An 18,052-nucleotide genomic window follows, 5' to 3' on the forward strand; every position below is an offset into this window, starting at 1 on the left:
TCTGATCTCCCCATTCTGGCCTTTCCAATCATTTATGCCCCCAACCCATTATCAAAGGAAACATGATGGGATTTTACCTAGTGCCTTTGGTGTGTGATTCTCCAACCTAATGTAATGAATTGATATTCAACTAAATACGTCACACAACAGTACTTTATGACAGCCAGTCCTTTGGAGAATCACAGACTTCTTGTCCTAAGACCATATTACCCCTAGTTCTTACTCTCAGGATGGAGAAAACACCTACTCAGCATTTATTTTCCCCATGAGAAACAAATCGCCTCATTTTCCGTCTTGGAACCTTGCAGCCTAACAGCATGAATATTGAATTCTCCCACTTTAGGTAATCCCCACCCCCCTTCCCCACAAACCCTCCCCCGCCCCCAACCTTCTCTTCTTCCCTTTCCTAGCCACTTTTTCTCTCTCTCTTGTTTTCTCTCTTTTTTCTCTCTTTTTTCTCTCTCTTCTTACCTTTTACCCATCCCCCATTGGATCTGCTCTCCCCTCCTCCCCCGCACCTGCCTGTCACTATCTCTTACCTGCATCTACCTATCACCACCCTGTGCCCACCCCGCCTCCCCTCTTTTGTCCACCTATCACTGCTCTGATTTTCCCTCCTATATATTGGGCTTCCCTTTTCCTATCTTCAGTCTTGAAGAAGAGTCCTGACCTGCTTTTCTCCACGGATGCTGCCTGGCCTGAGATTTCCTCCAGCATCATCGTGTTTTTCATTTATTTCCCCATACCTTCTAAGAATTTTACATGTCTCAGTGAAACCACCTTTCTAAACTTCAGAGAGCATGCATCCATTCTACCTTTTCATCCAGAAATCAATCTTGCAAACATTTATTGCATCCCCTGCAAGGTAATTATGCCTGGTACTGCAACTGTGGTGCCAGCAAGTCCCTATATAATTGCACCAAAAATATCTTACCAGTGTACTTTAAACCCTTACAATCACCACTGACACACACCATTTGGCTGCATTAGGATAGTATCCTTCTATACCTTGCCTTTTCAAGTATCTCTCTAAATGCCTCTTAAACTTAGTAATTGTATTTAATTCCACCACCTCATCTGGCAGAGTTCCAGCTATCAACCACTCTCTGCATAAAAAAAATGTTCTCCTCAAATCCCATTTAAAACTCCTTCCTCCCACCTCAAATCCATGCCCTCTTGTTTTTGATAATCGTACCATTAGAAAAAGATTCTGACTGTCTGATAAGAAGAATTAAGATAAGATATCTTTATTAGTTACTTATACATCGAAACACACAGTGAAATGCATCTTTGCGTAGAGTGTTCTGGGGGCAGCCCGCAAGTGTCACCACACTTCTGGCGCCAACATAGCATGCCCACAACTTCCTAACCCTTACATCTTTGGAATGTGGGAGGAAACCGGAGCATCCAGAGGAAACCCACACAGACATGGGGAGAATGTACAAACTCCTCATAGACAGTGGCCGGAATTGAACCCGGGGGTTGTAATTGCGTTACGCTAACCACTACACTACAATGCCTGCCTATACCTATACTTCTTACAACTTTATGCATCTGGAATCCCATGTGCATTAACCTTCTGAACCAGACTACCATGTGGGATCTTGTCAAATTCCTTCCAAAAGTTCAAATGGACAACATCTACTTCCCTGCCTTCATCAATTTTATTAGATACCTCCTAAAAAGAAATCAGGTTAGTGAGGCAGGATTTTCCCCACACAAAGCCACACTGACTCTCTCTGACCAGCCCCTGCTTTTTCAAATGTACATAAATCCCGTCCCTTAGAATTTTCTCCAATAACTTCCCTACCATTAACATAAGGTTCGCTGGCCTGTAGTAATCTGGCTTATCCTAGCTGGTCTCTTAAATAAAGGAACATCAGCTATCCTCCAGTACTCTGGAACCTCACCTGTGGCTAATGAAGGTGCAAAAATCTCCATTAGGGCTACAGCTACCTCCTCCCTTGCTTCCCATAGCAACCTGGGATAGATCTCATCTGGCCCTGGGGATTTATCAACCCTTATGCATCCCATGACGTTTAACACTTCTTCCTTCTTAACACTGACCCACTCCAGATTATCCACGTACCCCTCCCTGAACTCACTATCTTCCATGTCCTTCCCCTTGGTGACTACAGATGAGTATTCATTTATGACCTCACCCACTTCGTTTGGTTCCACACATCAATTACACCTTTGCTCCCTATGAGGACTCACTCTTTCCCTTACTACCCTCTTGTTCCTTATAGAATGACTTGAGACGCTCCTTAATCTTACTTGCCAAGGATATTTCATGGCCCCTTTTTGCCCTCCACATTTCTTTCTTATATTCTTTCCTACACACTCTATATTGCTCAATAGGGTCATTCGATTCCAGTTGCCTAAACCTGCCACATGCTTTCTTTTTTTCTGATCAAACCTTTATCATCAAAGGTTCCCTAACCTTACCACATCTTTGTCCTTCACCCTGACTGGAACACACTGGCCCTGAACTCTTACTAACTCTCTTTTAAAAGACTCACACTTGCCAGTGATCATTTTAACCACAAGCATCTGCTCCCAACCTACTTCTCCAGATCCTCTCTTACTGAAATTGGCCTTCCCCCAATTCAAGGCCCTAACTTGAGGACCAACCTTATCCCTTTCCATAACCTCCTTAAAACCTACATAACTATGGTCATTGTTCCCAAAGTGTTCCCCTACTGACACAGCTACCACCTGCTCAGTTTCATTTCCTGAGATAAGGTCGAGTACTGTCCTGTCTTTCATAGGATTATCTAGATGTTGTCCCAAAAAACTTTCTTGAATGTACTTAACAAATTCCTCCCCATCCGATACCCTTGCACTAAGGCAGTCCCAATCAATGTTGAAAAACTTTAAATTCCCCACTACTATAACCCTATTGCTCTTACACCTTTCTCTGATTTGCTTTCTTATCTGTTCCCCTAATTCCTGCTAACTATTGGAAAGCCTATAGTACAACCCAGCAAAGTGATTGCCCCTCTCTTATTCTTAAGTCTTTTTCTCATTCTTCCACTTGTAAGGCCTCATTGGACAATCTTTGCTATCCTTGCTAAATACTGCTATTATATTTTCCCTAATCAGTAGTGTAATTTTCCCCTTCTTTTTTGCATTCCACTCTGTTATATCTGAAACTTCTGTACCCTGGAATATTAAGCCATCATGTTTTCCTCTATCATGTTCCCGTGATTGCAATAATATCATAATTCCAACTGCTGTCCACGCTCTGAGCTGATCTGCATTTAGGCCTGCCAGCTCTCCAATCCTCCCTAACTTGCCTCTATTTGCTCTGCCCATTGAGCTTGCTTGATTTATCCTCCACATTTTTCTTCCCTCCTGCTTCACTGCTGATATGCTTCCTACCACCCCCTCCCTCTGCCAAATTAATTTAAACTCACCCGAGTAGCATGAGCAAGCCTCCCTGCAAGGAAATTGGTCCCTTTACGGTTTGGGTGCAATCTGTCCTTCTTGTGCAGGTCCCACCTATCCTTGAAGTGATCCCAGCAATCAAGATTTATAAGGATCAAATGATCCAAGTGATCCTAATGACAGAAGTTTCATTAGATCCAGCAGATCCAATGGAACTGCTGCCATTTAAACAGCGTAATGCCAGCAGTGCCATTTGGGACTGAGGCTCATTGTTGGAGAAGAGCAGTGGGACCTCAACATCTAACTTTCTTGATGCTGGAAGTGGGTGGAATAGAAAGTGTTCCACTCCTCGGGAGCAACATCCTCTACCTTAATGAACACAGTGAAAAGGAACAAGCTTCATGTTTCTTTTAATATAACATCACAACACATTAACAAAAGTTGCAACCCATTTCCTGCAATTAATATCATTGTTATGAAAATGAAGCACAGCTCCTCTGCCTCCCTCCCCGAGCAAAGAAAGAGTTTGTCAGGTAACTTTTCATTGATGACAAAGAGCTATTGTAACAAAGCTCCATGTAAAGGAATGAAAGTAGGAATGTAATTAACTTGGGGCAGGCAGCAGTTGTTAAATCAAAACAAAGAATGCTGGAAGTGCATGGCATATGCTTTACCAAATGAAAGGAGTGAAGCTTGGGTTTATTGGTTAGATGGCCTTTTTCAGCTCTTCTGAAATGTTGGTATCTTCTCTCTTGTCAGGTAATTAGATATATGACCAGCTTCAAGAAGGAAGGTAAATCTGACTATGGTACTTACAGAGGGGTCTCCCTGCTGTGTGCCACAGGGGAAGACATCACCAGGGTCCTCCTCAGATGCCTCCTTCCAGTGCCAAAGAGCTGCTTCCTTAATTGTAGTGTGTATTCTGTCCATCTAGTGGTAGAGTGTACATGATCTCCACTGTGTGACCACACCAAAAGAAATGTAGGCAGCAAAGCTGGGCACTTTCCATGGCCTATTTCAATCTCTCTAAAGCCCTTGGCTCCATCAATCAGGATACAGCTGGCCACAAAAATTCATCTCCATTTTACATTGGCTTCATGATGGCATGCAAGCCATGATCCTAATCATTGTGTCTAGAACAGAGCCATTCTCAGTGAAGGCTGACGTCAAGTAAGGCTGCGTTACTGCCCCAACTCTTTCTTGTCACAATATTGCACCTGACTTCCGATAAACTTTCAAGAGGACTGGAAGTAATCTTCATAAGTAATAGGAAACTTTTGAACCTATATCTTCATTAGCCACAGATGAAGCACCGGAAGTTTGGAGGATAGCGGATGTTGTCCCTTAATTTAAGAAGGGTAGCAGGGATAAGCCAGGGAATTACAGGCTGGTGGTAGGGAAATTATTGGAGAAATTTTGAAAGGGATAGGACTTCAGTACACTTAGAAAGGCAGGGACAGATTAGGGATAGTCAGCAAGGCCTTTGTGTGGGGGAGATCCTGTCTCGCTAATTTGACTGAGTTTTTTGAGGAGATAAGAGATTAGTAAAGGCAGGGCAATAACTGTTATCTGTATGGATTCTGGTTAGGCAACTTTCAAGATCACACATAAGAGGCTGGTCTTGAAGGTTAAGGCACATGGGATTCAAGGCAAGCTGCTTAATTGAATCCAAAATTACCTTAGTGATAGAGGAAGCAGAGTGGTGGAAGGATGTTTTTCTGATTGGAAGTCTGTGACCAGTGGTGTACTGCAGAAATCGGTTTTGCTGTTTGTAATATGTATTAACAACTTGAATGTGAACGTAGGAGGAACATAGAACACTACAGCACAGTACGCCCTTCAGCTCACAACGTTGTGCCGACATTTTATCCTGCTCTAGTATCTATCTAACCCTTCCCTCCCATTTCTCTATCATTCATGTGGCTATCTAAGAGTCTCTTAAATATCTCTAATGTATCTGCCCCCACAGTCTCTGCCGGCAGTGCGTTCCACATACCTACCACTCTCTGTGAGAAAAACTTACCTCTGACATCCCCCTTATACCTTCCTCCAATCACCTTAAGATTATGCCCCCTCGTGTTAGCCATTAGTAAGTGGTAAATTAGCCATTAGTTAGCCAGTTTGATTAGTAAGTTTCCAGATGACATGAAAATTAGGGGTCTTATGGACAGCAAAGAAGGTTGTCCAAGGCTTCAGAAGGGTATAGGTTAGATGAGAAGGTAAGCAGAGCATTGGCAGATGGGATTTAATCCTGACAAGTACAAGCTGATGCATTTTGAGAAGTCAAGTAGACATACGACATATACAGCAAATTGTAAGGGGCTAAGGAAAGCTGATGAACAGACAGAGCTAGGGGTTCAAGTCCAAAGATAGGTTGGGGCATAGAATATAAGAGTCAGGTTGTTATGTTGCAACTTTACAAAATACTGGTCAGGGCACACTTGGAGTATTATGTGCAATTCTGGCCTCCACACTATAGGAAGGATGTGATTGCGCTGGAAAGAGTTCAGAGGAGATTCACCAGGATGTTGCCTGCATTTGAGGACTTTAGTTATGGGGAGAGAACAGGCTGGGTTTGTTTCCCCTGGAGGCTGACAGGTGACCTGATAAAAGTATGCAGGTTTATGAGAAAGTTGATAGTCAAAATCCTTTTCCCATGGTTGAGGTATCAAAAACAAGAGGGCATATGTTTAAGGTGAGAGGAAGGGTATCTGAGGACTACTTTTTTCAGACAGAGAGTGGTTAATATCAGGAATACACTGCCAGAGGAGGTGCTGGAATCAGATACATTTACAATGTTTAAGAGGCATTTAGACAGACACTTAAAAAGTCAAGTCAGAGAAGGATACAGACCTCATTGGGGCAAATGGGACTGGTGTCAATGGGCAAAAAGCTCAGCAAGGACGTGATGGACCGAAGGTCCAGTTTCTGTGCTGTACAATTCTGTGACTTTATGGTTCTACAGTGACTTCATTGCAGAACCAACGTCAACTGAACCTCTGCAATGGGGCCTACGTCTGCGCATGCTCCAAGACATCATTGACTTGTTCATTGAAGCATATGGGACATTCACAAAACAATGGTCCTCTACCAACTTGCTCCGGGGAAAGCCTCAGGAAACTGTGAACCAGTTCCCATAACTCAGGAGCAACCTGTTGATGAAGGCAGACATTCATGACGAAATTCATCTTCACTTTCAAGGTGTCAGCATTGATTTTGGCCAAAGAGAAAAAAAGGGTATTTGAAGATCAAGACCTCAGAACTGCCACAAAACACATGGACTACCAGACAGCTATAACTCCTACCCTCCTGTATGCCTCTGAGTGCAGCGGTTATCTCCACAGAATTCTCCAAATTCATTGAATTCATTGGAAGGATAGGCAGATAAATACATTGGCCTCACCAGCCATCTAACAATACACTGTGATATTTGCTCACTGTGAGGGATAAGTAAATATTGACCTGAAACATTAATCCTACCTACTTCCCTTTATAGGTGATACCCAACTTTCTAAGTATTTCCAGTGTTGTTTACGGTATATTTGTGAAAATGCTTTTGAATACCACTTTGTTCATTATTCTACACTATTGTATATTATTCTTAATACACACTTTGCACATTAGTCTACACTATTGTTCATTATTCTTAATACACACTGAATAGATACATTCACAGAATTTTCATAACTAAGATAATTCTTTTTCATTTGGCTAGCATTGCTATTTCAAAAAAAACACCTTAAGTGATGAATACTATATGTTCAAATTTCATATCTTTTCTGTAATGTCATAATGACCACTAGGGGATGATCACAACACACAATATGTTATTCAGCTAAATACTAGGATGACTATGAGATCCAATATGAAACTAATTACGTGGTTCAAATGGAGCAGTTGAAAAGGAAAACTTAGACAGATAGTTAAAAAGAGATTTACATACCAGGAAGGGCACACCCTCTCTCCAGACCCTTGCAGGAGCCTGGTTAGGAGCTCTGTGCCTCCAGCAACATTTATATTAGTTTCTCATTCCCAGTCTGGGTTCCCACTATGATTTTGAATTTTGAGTTTACTTTTGTACCTGAACCGATTTCAGAAGGAAGAGGTGTGCTTACATGCTACTCTGAAGTTGCTTGTTTGAAAAAGTGACTGGCAAAATGACTGATTCATAAATCAAAGTTGAAATCAATCCACTGTGACATAAAAATAGGGGCTGATTGAGCTTTACAAATGGTGCTAAAGAATAAAGAGAAAATGAATGTTGTCTGTACCATACTGGACCAAATCTATTTGATGCTTCCTAAAAGTCAGGCCATCTGAGTGCTTGCTTGTCCACACTTAACTCTCAGCCACTTACCTGAATCCTCTGTTATAACCAGTCTCCCAGTGTATCCTCCATCCTTAGATGACTTCTAGAAGTTGATGGTGATTGTCCTCCTTACGCTGCTGCAGTTGAAAAGGAAAATGTTTTCATAGATTGCATGAGGCTTTAAAAGTGGGTGGTTTTATAAAGTATACCGTCTCAAACTGTGCAGTCTCAGCAACAACATTTGTATTACTATATTGTTAGTTAATATTCCAGTGTTGAGGTCACAGGGGAAACACAATCAAACGAAAGAGAGTGCAGTCACTATATTTTCTCCCACAGATGCACCTTGGAGGCCCAGCACCCAGCTCACTTTCAGCTCCATTCCTGGGCCCAAAGGCCAAGTACACAGCTCACTGTCAGCTCACTCCTGGGGCAAGAGGTGTGATGCTTAACTCACCTCCACCCCACTTCTAAATCCAATACCCAGCACCCAGCTCATCATCAGCCCCATTCCTGGATCCAGAGGCCAGGCTCACTGGCTGCACCCGATATACAGTAAGAAGGTTGGATGGTAATGAATTAGGGATTGGTGATACCCTCTTACACTATATCTTCTTGTAAATGCATCCACTTATTTCTTGCATTTTAGCAAAACTTCCTGTGCATGTCATGCAGAATTCTGCATAAACAAAACCTCTGTGTATTCTTGTAATGCCATTAGCAAGGTAGTTGCAGGATTTTGACCCTGCGACAATCAAAGAAGAGTGAGCTCTGCTCGTAGTGATGATGTGCAACCTGAACTTGAAGGTGACAGTGTTTATGTATACCTGTCGTTCTTGACTAGTTATGTGTTGGAGGTTATATATGGAAGATGCTTTGTCATTTTACTGGCATACATCCTGTTCGTGTACACTAGTGGTGTAGAGAATGGATGTTTCAAGTGGTGGGTGGCATGCCAAACAAGCAAACTGCTTTTCCCTGGAAGCTTTTGCTGGTTTGTTGCAGCTGCTCCATCCAGTTAAATGGAGAGCTTTCTATCAGACTCCAAACTTTCTCTAAAGTAGGCAATGGGGAGAGTTTGTGGTGACTGGAGATGAGCAACTCTCCTCAGAGCATCCAGCCTGATGAATCACAGTGTTGGTTTGTCTGGTCTCATTTAGTCTGGAGGAAGTTATCAACTTATATAGTAACTGGCTGGTGAAACAGACAGAGTGCATATAGCCCTCTAATTTTAAAGTACTGTTGAGTACCAATTAGTAGTTTACTTCACAGTTGAGGATCGGTGCTATGAACAGGCAAAGGTTTTAGATTTGGATTGGACACGCACAGTTCCTCTCATTTAATACTTGAAGCAACTCAGGCTAATGTCTGCCAAGACCTTTTTTAAAATGCTGGGTACATATGCGGCTTGCCAGCAACATGACCGTCAAAAGTTGAGACCAATATGCACCACAGCAACAGTTGTACACAAGAGCTTAAACACCTTAAATATAGAACCAAACAACTCAAAGAGGAGCAAGTAATAAAGAAAACAGACTTCTTGTAGATTAGATGCAAACAAACTCCTAGCTTAGCTGTGTGTCGGTCCACACGAAAGGATGAATGGGTTTCTGTTTCTTGTTATCAATTTATAGACAACAGCTGAAAATTATAAATCATTTAATTATTTTTCTCAAGTTTAAAAGCTCATCAGTATGTGCGCCGTTCCTATGTTTCAGGCTTTGTCACCTGAAATTTCCCCCACCTCCTCCCCAACACAACTTTAACCTTTGTATAACCTTTTTCAGTTATTCTGCTCAGTGGTCCAAACTCAAGGTTTCTGTGCACTATTCCTTGCATTTGGCTAATATAGGGCACCCTTTTGCAAGATGAGGTAAATGATTGGTCTTTCCCCCTCTCCCCTTCCCCTCAACCCTACCCCATAGTAAATTTCTCCACGTTGAAGAGATGATCAGCTTACAGTGAAGTCAGAACTCTTGTATTTTACGACTGATAGATCACAATGATAGGGTGGTGAGCTCCTGAGTTCAAACTGAGATCAGGGAAAAGAAGGCAATACACAACAGGCCTGTCAGCTTCTGAACATTGGCCTACATACCTGTCATCAGACCAAGAGTTGCGTAAAGGATTTCTAAATCATAAATCAGTTCTTAAATCAGTCCAATGGTGTGGTCTGCATACCTGGTATTTTCTGTTTATATTTCAGATTTCGGAGATTCATTTTTTTTCAATCCTGTAAATTTAAACCTTACTAATTGCTAGATTAACAGATCACTTCATGTGCTGGCATCTTGGAAAGAAACAACTGTATGTCCGTTAACGAGGGAATGTGCCGTATCTGGGGGAGAAATTGACCACAATCAGGAATTTTGAGAGGAAGAGTTAAAATGACAGAAGATGTAGTTTGAAGTGGGAAATGGAGCCTTTGGGTAGGGAATACTACCCGTTTGGATGTAAATGCTCAGCCGCATGTAGGTTGAAAGGAGTAGGAGTGGGTAGAAGGTTGGCCATAGTCAGCAATGCAGTGGACGTTGCATTGAAGGGCTGGGGATGGTCATGAGGTGGAACTGCATAAGGTAATGAAAGGAGTGTATAACAAAGGCGAGAATTTTCAAATAACGCTAGGGAAGTAAATTATCAAAGGTCAGCTTATCAAAGTCAGTTTATTGAAGTGAAAGTATTTCTCAGTTTCACTTGTTTATTGCAAGTCATTAACGAGAACGAAACCTGCATGGAGGCCTTCACTTACTGCTCTGAATAGGCTGAGTAATACACTACCCCTTCTCTATGGAACAGCAGCACAGTTTGATTGGTAATCCAGTGAAATCAAGCACCCTGCAGCTCGTGTTGTCAACTCGAAGCTCAAGGGGGTGCAGGCAGAGAGGGAATGGGTGTCAGCCAGATGAACAAAAAGAGCAGGCAGGGGGTTCAGGACACCTTTGAAGACACTTTGTCCTCTAATCAGAATTTGGTTCTAAGTGCCAAAAGGGAAGAGGCTTCCCTCTGGGAGTGCAGCAAGAGGTAAGACCATGGTACCATCTATGGCTCAGCTATACAAGGAAGGAGGAAAACAGTCACACAACAATGGTTACAGATGTTTATATAGGCAAGAGCCAGACAGTCATAAATTCAGGATGGCATTTTGCCTGAATATCCATAAAACTGCAGATGCTGGAAATCTGAAGTACTCAGCCAGTCAGGCAACATCAGTGGAAAGAAAAACAGAGCTGATGTTTCAGATCAAAGATCCTTCTGTCTGTCCACTTTGTCTTGTTCACCTTCAGTTGTTTCTGTTTCCACTCTTGTTTTCAATAAGATTTTAACCAAAACTCACTTCCACAGCCACTTCTCTTTTCCTTAGCAAATATCTCCAGTTTTAACTGATTCAACATTGTATGTTGCCTTCCTGTTGCCAGAGTCTAGGAAATCACTAAGTGGCTCCCAAACATTCTGGAAGAAAAAGGTGAACAGACAAAAGTCATGGTCCACGTCAGTACCACTCCCACGGGTATAAAAGAGGTTCCAGGCTGGCAAGTAGGTCTTAAGGAATTAGGAGGGAGATTAAGATGCAATAGTAGCAATCAGATTACTCTGCGTGCCACTCAGCATTGAGTACAGAAACCGGAGAATAGTGCAGGAGTAATGCAGGAGGGAAAGGTTTAGATTTTTGTGGCATTTGGACCTGCTCGGGGGAAGGTGGGATCCCATACAGGTCAAGCAATCTGCACTTCATCATGGCCAGGACCCAGTATCCTTGCTGACAGATTTGCTGTGTTTTTGGCAAAGGACGTGGGTAAGGTTCTTAATGAATGTTTTGCAGCTGCTTTCACAAATCCTGGGTGGGTTTGGGTATATGCCTATTAATTCATTAAGAAGGAAGAGTGAAATATTGGGTGAGGATGGGATAAACATGGCAAAAGAGGAATATTAAATGTTTTAGCATCTTTGAAAATAGATAAATCACTAGCCTGTTAAAAGAAGCCAATGGAGGAATTTGTAGAGGCTCTGACAAAAATGTTTCACTCCTACCTGGCTACAGGAGGGGTGCCAGAGCATTGGAGGACTGCTAATGTTTACCAATGTTCAGGAGGGGGGAAAGAGATAAACTGAGTAATTAAGGACAAGTTGGTTTAACTTTGGTGGTAGGCAAATTATTAGAATCAATTCTGAGGAATAGTATAAAATTGATTAGAAAGGCACAGATCAATGACCATCAGCGCGGATTTGTTCAGGCAAGGTCAAGTCTGACCAAGCTGATTGAATTTATGAGGCTGTAATTAAAAGAGTCAATGAGGGCAGTGTATTTGATGGATTTTAGCAAGGTTTTTGACAAGGTCCCACGTGGCAGACAGGTTAAAAGAGTGAAAGCCCTTGGAATCTATGAGAGAGTGGCAAAGTGAATCCAATGTTGACTCTGTAGCACAAAGCAAAGGCTAGTAGTTGATTTGTGTTTTTGCACCTTGAGGCTAAAAAGAAACAAGAGCGGAGAGTTATGGTATAACAATAAACAACACTGCTTGGAACTCAACTTGAGTGCAGTGTACAGTTCTGGTCACCACATGAAAGAAAAAGTTGATTATACTGGAGAAGATGCAGAGGGGAATTATGAAGATATTAAAAGAAATCATATATTTTACCTAAGAGGAAAGGTCGGATATGTTGGAGTTGTTTTCTTCCAAACAGAGGAGACTTACGGGAAGCTTAACTGAAGTGTATCCGATTGTGAGCAGCTCAGGAAGAGTAAATCGGAAGGGCCTATAAACACCAACATTTAAAAGGTACTTGGACAGGTATAGGGATAGGAAAGGTTTGGGGGGATATGGGCCAAACATGGGCGAATGGAACTTGCTAAGATGGGCATCTTGGTTGGCATTGTCGAGTTGGGCCGAAGGGCCTGTTTCCATGCTGTATGACTCAATAGCCAAAAACCCCAAGAAGAGGGGTGAAAAACCAGAGGGCATCAATTTAAAGTTGTTGGTGGAAGGATTAGAGGGGAGAAGTGGAAAAGAAAACTTTACCCTTGGTGTATTAGTGGTCTGGAACTTAGTGGTCGAAACCCCGATCACACTTAAGAAGTACTTCAACGTACACTTGAAGAGTCATGACATGCAACGCCAAGGACAAAGCACTGGAAGTGGGATGAGACCAAGAAGCTCCTTCAACCAGCACGGACACAATGGGCCAAATGTCCTTCTTCTGCACTGTTATTTTTCAATAATTATCAGGCTTTCAAAGAATCACTATTTTTGAAACCTTTTTTTGCATTTTCCCTTATCGTGGGATCTATTTTGCAGATGTTAATTATAACACTGAAAGGACAATCTCAAGACTTAGAAGTGCCTGAAGTACACTTGTTAATTGATATCTTAAAATACGTATTAAAATATCATTACAATATTAGTATTTCCATGTATAGGTGTGTCAAAAACAGCATAAAAAAGAAATCCAGGACGAACAGGAAATGTGTCATCATAATCTGGTTTAGCAATGTGGGATGAATGACTTAAAGGACCTCAGTGATTTTGAATAATTCAATTAAACACAGATCAATAATCTATTTTCTCCAATTTTACTTACAGCATTCTAGCTGGACACACAATGGGCCAAATGCCCCTCTGTGCTGTAAATGTCTTTGATTTTATGATTGTGTGCATTGTCCAGATGTTCCCCTAAGTTTTCAGTTTGTACTTGAAGACAGTAAAAGAAACCAACATGTCTAGTAGTGACAATCAAATGATAGCATGCCCCTGAAACATTTTCTATTTAGTTAAAATTTGTCCATACTTGGACAGGTATGGTAGCAGGACGTAGGCTTCAATTGCTCATCGCCAGAAATCCTAACTCACCATAAGTGAAGAGGCTGAGTAGGAATGAGTCACCTTCCTTGAGAAGGGCCAGAAAATTGAGAGGATGAATCACACTAAGTTATTCTCCTATTTGCGGTTGTCAATGAGAGTTGCCAGAAAATTGCTTTCCTGCTTTTTAGTTAGAAAACCAAGTTGACCAAGAAAAAAAAACTAAAAAAGGAAAACAGCTAAGCAATGAGAAATGGGAAAAAATAAATACTCCAAGAATAACCATGTTATTTTTAGTGCTTCATTTCTGTGCAGTAAAATCTAACAAAACATTGCAGAGCACTTGTTGACTACTTTCTGCCTTTGAAGTGTTAATATGGGTTTGACTATGTAAATATTTTAAATTGGTTTATACTATTGAGCAAGATGAAAATAATGGAACTACTTTGTAGGACCAGGGCAGCACTGAAAATGATTTTGGCTACAGTTTCATCATACTTTTACTTCAATTTCAAGAGGGAGATTTGTTCTAACTTGCCACTGAAGCCCATCACCCAGGGAGAAAGCAGTCCATCCTAAAAGTAGGGATGTCAGATACTTCCTGTTGACAACAAAATGAGCCAATAAGCAACATACTTCTTTTTTGTTTAAGTTTAACAACAAGTTGGCAGAAGTTAGGAAAAAGTGTAAAAATTGTGAAAAAAAAGACATGAAAAACAAAAATGCCTGATAGTTCACTGATAACTTAAATCAGTTAAGACAGCAATGGACAATATCTTCATTTATGTATTGAAATGAAAGTTAGTTGGTGAACTTTATTTTGTTGAACACAGAGTTTAGTATGAACCTTAGCTTTTCTTTGGTATTGTTTTGAAAATATTTGGAGATTTTCATATCATTATTTTTAAAAATCTGGATGAAAAATAAAAAAGGAAATAAAATTTTTGAGTAAATATGAGAAGAGTGAGAATTTACCGACCAGAAAAGAATCAGAATTATCTCTTTTTATATTTTTGGTCCTGTGTATACATTAGTATAAATCAAAATTAGAAGAAAACAAATTTTGTTTTATTTAAAGTAGTCATTGTGTAAAAAATTGGAGTCCAGAAACCAAACTCTATTTTTTGCCATGCAGGCTTTAGTCAGTGTACTTTAAATGGACAGACACGTGTGTTGAGATACAAGGCAGAGGGCAGTAAGTGAGTCCAAGCAGCAGTTATCCAATTTTATTGCAAGACTAATGTCTGTGTTAATATATTTAATTCAGAGATTTCCTAACAAGTAATAGATGAATATCCAGGTAACAATAGGTTATAAATACTTTTTTTTGAGTAAACAAAACCATTGAATATTGTATTTATTGTCCATAGCTAGCTGCTTAAAGGGTGAAAGATAAAAGGGTAATGCACATCTAGAGTCATACATGATGGTGCCAGGACCTCCTTTGGTATACATTTGTGAACCAGCTAGATTTTCCAGACAGCTTTCAATAGTAATTTTCTGGAGATGGCCTGCTGATTATCAGATTTATTAAATTAAATTATCAGAATTTCCCTGATAAGAGTACAATTCACAATTACTCAATTGATGGAACAGTACCATAACTACTAGCCTACCACACCAATTAATTGACATGCCATTAAAGATTAGCATAAAGCAGAACAGATAATAATGCTCAAAATGATTACAGAGGCAATGAAGAGCAAGTCTTTGGAGGAATTTGAAAAATGAATAAAACATTTAGGGACAAGTTATTGATTAACCAGAGTCAGGTGAGAGCAGCAAGCACAGGAATGATGGGTGAAAGGGACATGATGGGGGTTTAGAACCTAGGCAAAAGAATTCTAGATGATTTTAAATTTATGATGAACACAGGGTGGCCAGCAATTGGAATAGTCAAGTGTACAAGTAAAAAGGCATGGGTGAGTGTTGCAGCAGATGATGAGCTGAATGTGTGACATTACTGAAATAGTAATTAATAATGGTGTACATATGTGATCTGAAGATCATTGTGTGGTCAGATAGGACACCAAAGCTGCAAAGAGTCTGCTTCAATATCAGACAGGTGGTAGGGAGAGAATAGTGTTGGTGATGAGGCAATGTTGTTTCATAGAGCAACTGAAGACAATGCTTTTGATCTTCCCAACATTTAATTAGAGGAAACTTCTGCTCATTGATCAATCATTCAAATAATTTTGAGACAATTAAGAGATCAAGAGAGGTGACAGTGTGTGTTTAGATGAAAATGCCAAAGGCTACCATGTTGTTGTGAAACAGGAGGGGCATGAGGATAAATGCACAAAACCACAAGTAAACAAGAGAGGAGTAGGGCACCTGGCCCCTTCAAGTCTGCCCAACCATTCAATACAATTGTGACTAATCTGCCCTGGACTCTATTCCTCTTCTGTGCCAGTTCCCCATAGCCTTCAACTCCCCGATGTTTTAAAAATGTATCTACTTCCTCTTTACAAACCTCCAGTGATTTAGCTTCCACAACCCTCCAGGGTAGAGGATTCTACAGGTGCACTAGTTTCTGAGAGAAGGTAATACTTTGGGAATACCATCCGTTGCAAAGTTAGAAAGAAAAATATGGATCCAAACTGGAGAATCTTAAGATTTCACAAAACCAAATAGTTTAGGATGACTCAGTTTTTGTATGACATATGTCCTATTTGTTTACTGTAGTGAAATAACCCATATTTCAACTTGATGTTAATCACTCAGCTTTTCCACACAACTAGATATCATTGATTTTTCTCCATATGAAATCCAAACTAAAATTCTATTGAAATATAGTTGCTACTAAAAATTATTTAAACCTATAAAAATAATAATTTATTTTGAAATGCATTTGATGAAGATATACGCAAATCTTGAAAAAATATTACTGAAACCAGTTTGAAAGTCATTAGTAATTTTAAAAGGGCTGTCAGTTTTTATTATCTTCCTGATAATAAATTCCACCTTGCATTTGGACAGATTGTTAACAAGTTGATGAGCATTCTCATGAATACATTGTTATAACTGTGATACAGAAGTAATATACATTATTGTCAAGCTCAGGCTCAACTTGAGTTTATTGTCATGTGCACAAGTATGGTGAGGTACACTACAATGAGAAACTTGCTTGCAGCAGCATGACAGACACAAAGGTACAGACAACACACAGAATATAAATTATACATAAAATTATTCCACACAGTGAAAAACAAACTGTGCAAAAATAAGGCCTGAGTGCAAAAAAATACAATGACACAACCAAAGACAAGTCCACTGGTAGTGCAAGAGGTGGTCTGTAGTGTCCATTGCTGAGGTAGGATTAGGGTTGAACAGGTAATTCAAGAACCTGATGGCTGTAGGAAAGTAGCTGTTCCTGAACCTGGTGGTGTGGGACTTCAGGCTTCATCAATACAAGTTCTCTATTTCAGATTTAACTCCACCAAAAGGAATCAATGGGAGGAAAAGTCTGTCCAGGAAAGAGGCAATATCGAGCTCTGTTATGTGAGAGGTCCCCAGGTTATGCATACAAGTAGAACCCAGAGGGGCTGTCTTTATTTCTGTCCTTTCTGGGACCTCCTCTCTCAACTTTTTCTGACATCAACAACAGCTTTGGTGTTGCTTCCTACACTCATACAGAACTCGAAAATTTCATTAATTTTGCTGACAATTTTCACCGAGCTCTCATCTCCACATTTTCCATCTCTGACTCTTCCCTTCCCTTTCTGGATCTCTCTGACGCCATCTCAGAAGATAAGCTTTCAGCATTTCAAAGGGACCATTTGCTTTGCGACTCCCTTGTCCACTTTTCCATCCCTACCAGCCACTCACCTTCTCAAGGCACTTTCCCATGCAACCGCAAGAGAAGTAACACCTGTCTTTTCCTCCTCACTACACAGAGAGCCAAACAATCTTTTCAGGTGAAGCAACAATTCACTTGTGTTGCTTTCAATCTAATGTACTGCATTTGGTATTCACAATGTGGCCTCCTTTATGCCGGAGAAGCCAAACACAGATTGGACGGCTGCTTTGCATAGCACCTGTATTTGGTCTGCACGGGTGACCCTGAGCTTCCCATTGCCTGCCACTTTGTCTATCCATCTCCTCCTCTGACCTACCTGTGGCCTCTGGCACTCTTATAAGGAGGCTCAATGCAAGCCTGACATAGGCTTAATTTTTCTCTCTTTCTTTGGGCAGCCTGAACTGCTGGGTATGTCAACACATTGCACTTCTTTGTTTATATCATCACCCTCCAACTGCACCCATTAATCCATCGATGGGAAGTCCTCAACAAATTATCCTCACAGCAATCCCACCCTCATCCCTTTGTTTGATCCTTCCCTTTGTTCTGTCCTTTTCTTTGTTCTACCTATCTCTTCCCTCATCATCTCTGCAACTTAGAACTAACTTGTTCTTCTCTCTTTTCGAGCTGTGACAAAATATCTTCAACCTGAAATGTTAACACTATTTCTTTTTCCACAGATGCTTCCTGACCTGTTGAGTGTTTCCAGCATTTTCCATTTTGATCCGAGGAGCAGATCTCCTCCCCTGTTTGTCAGTA

Source organism: Pristis pectinata, chromosome 18 (assembly GCF_009764475.1).
Source record: "Pristis pectinata isolate sPriPec2 chromosome 18, sPriPec2.1.pri, whole genome shotgun sequence".
In the NCBI taxonomy this organism is placed as follows: domain Eukaryota; kingdom Metazoa; phylum Chordata; class Chondrichthyes; order Rhinopristiformes; family Pristidae; genus Pristis; species Pristis pectinata.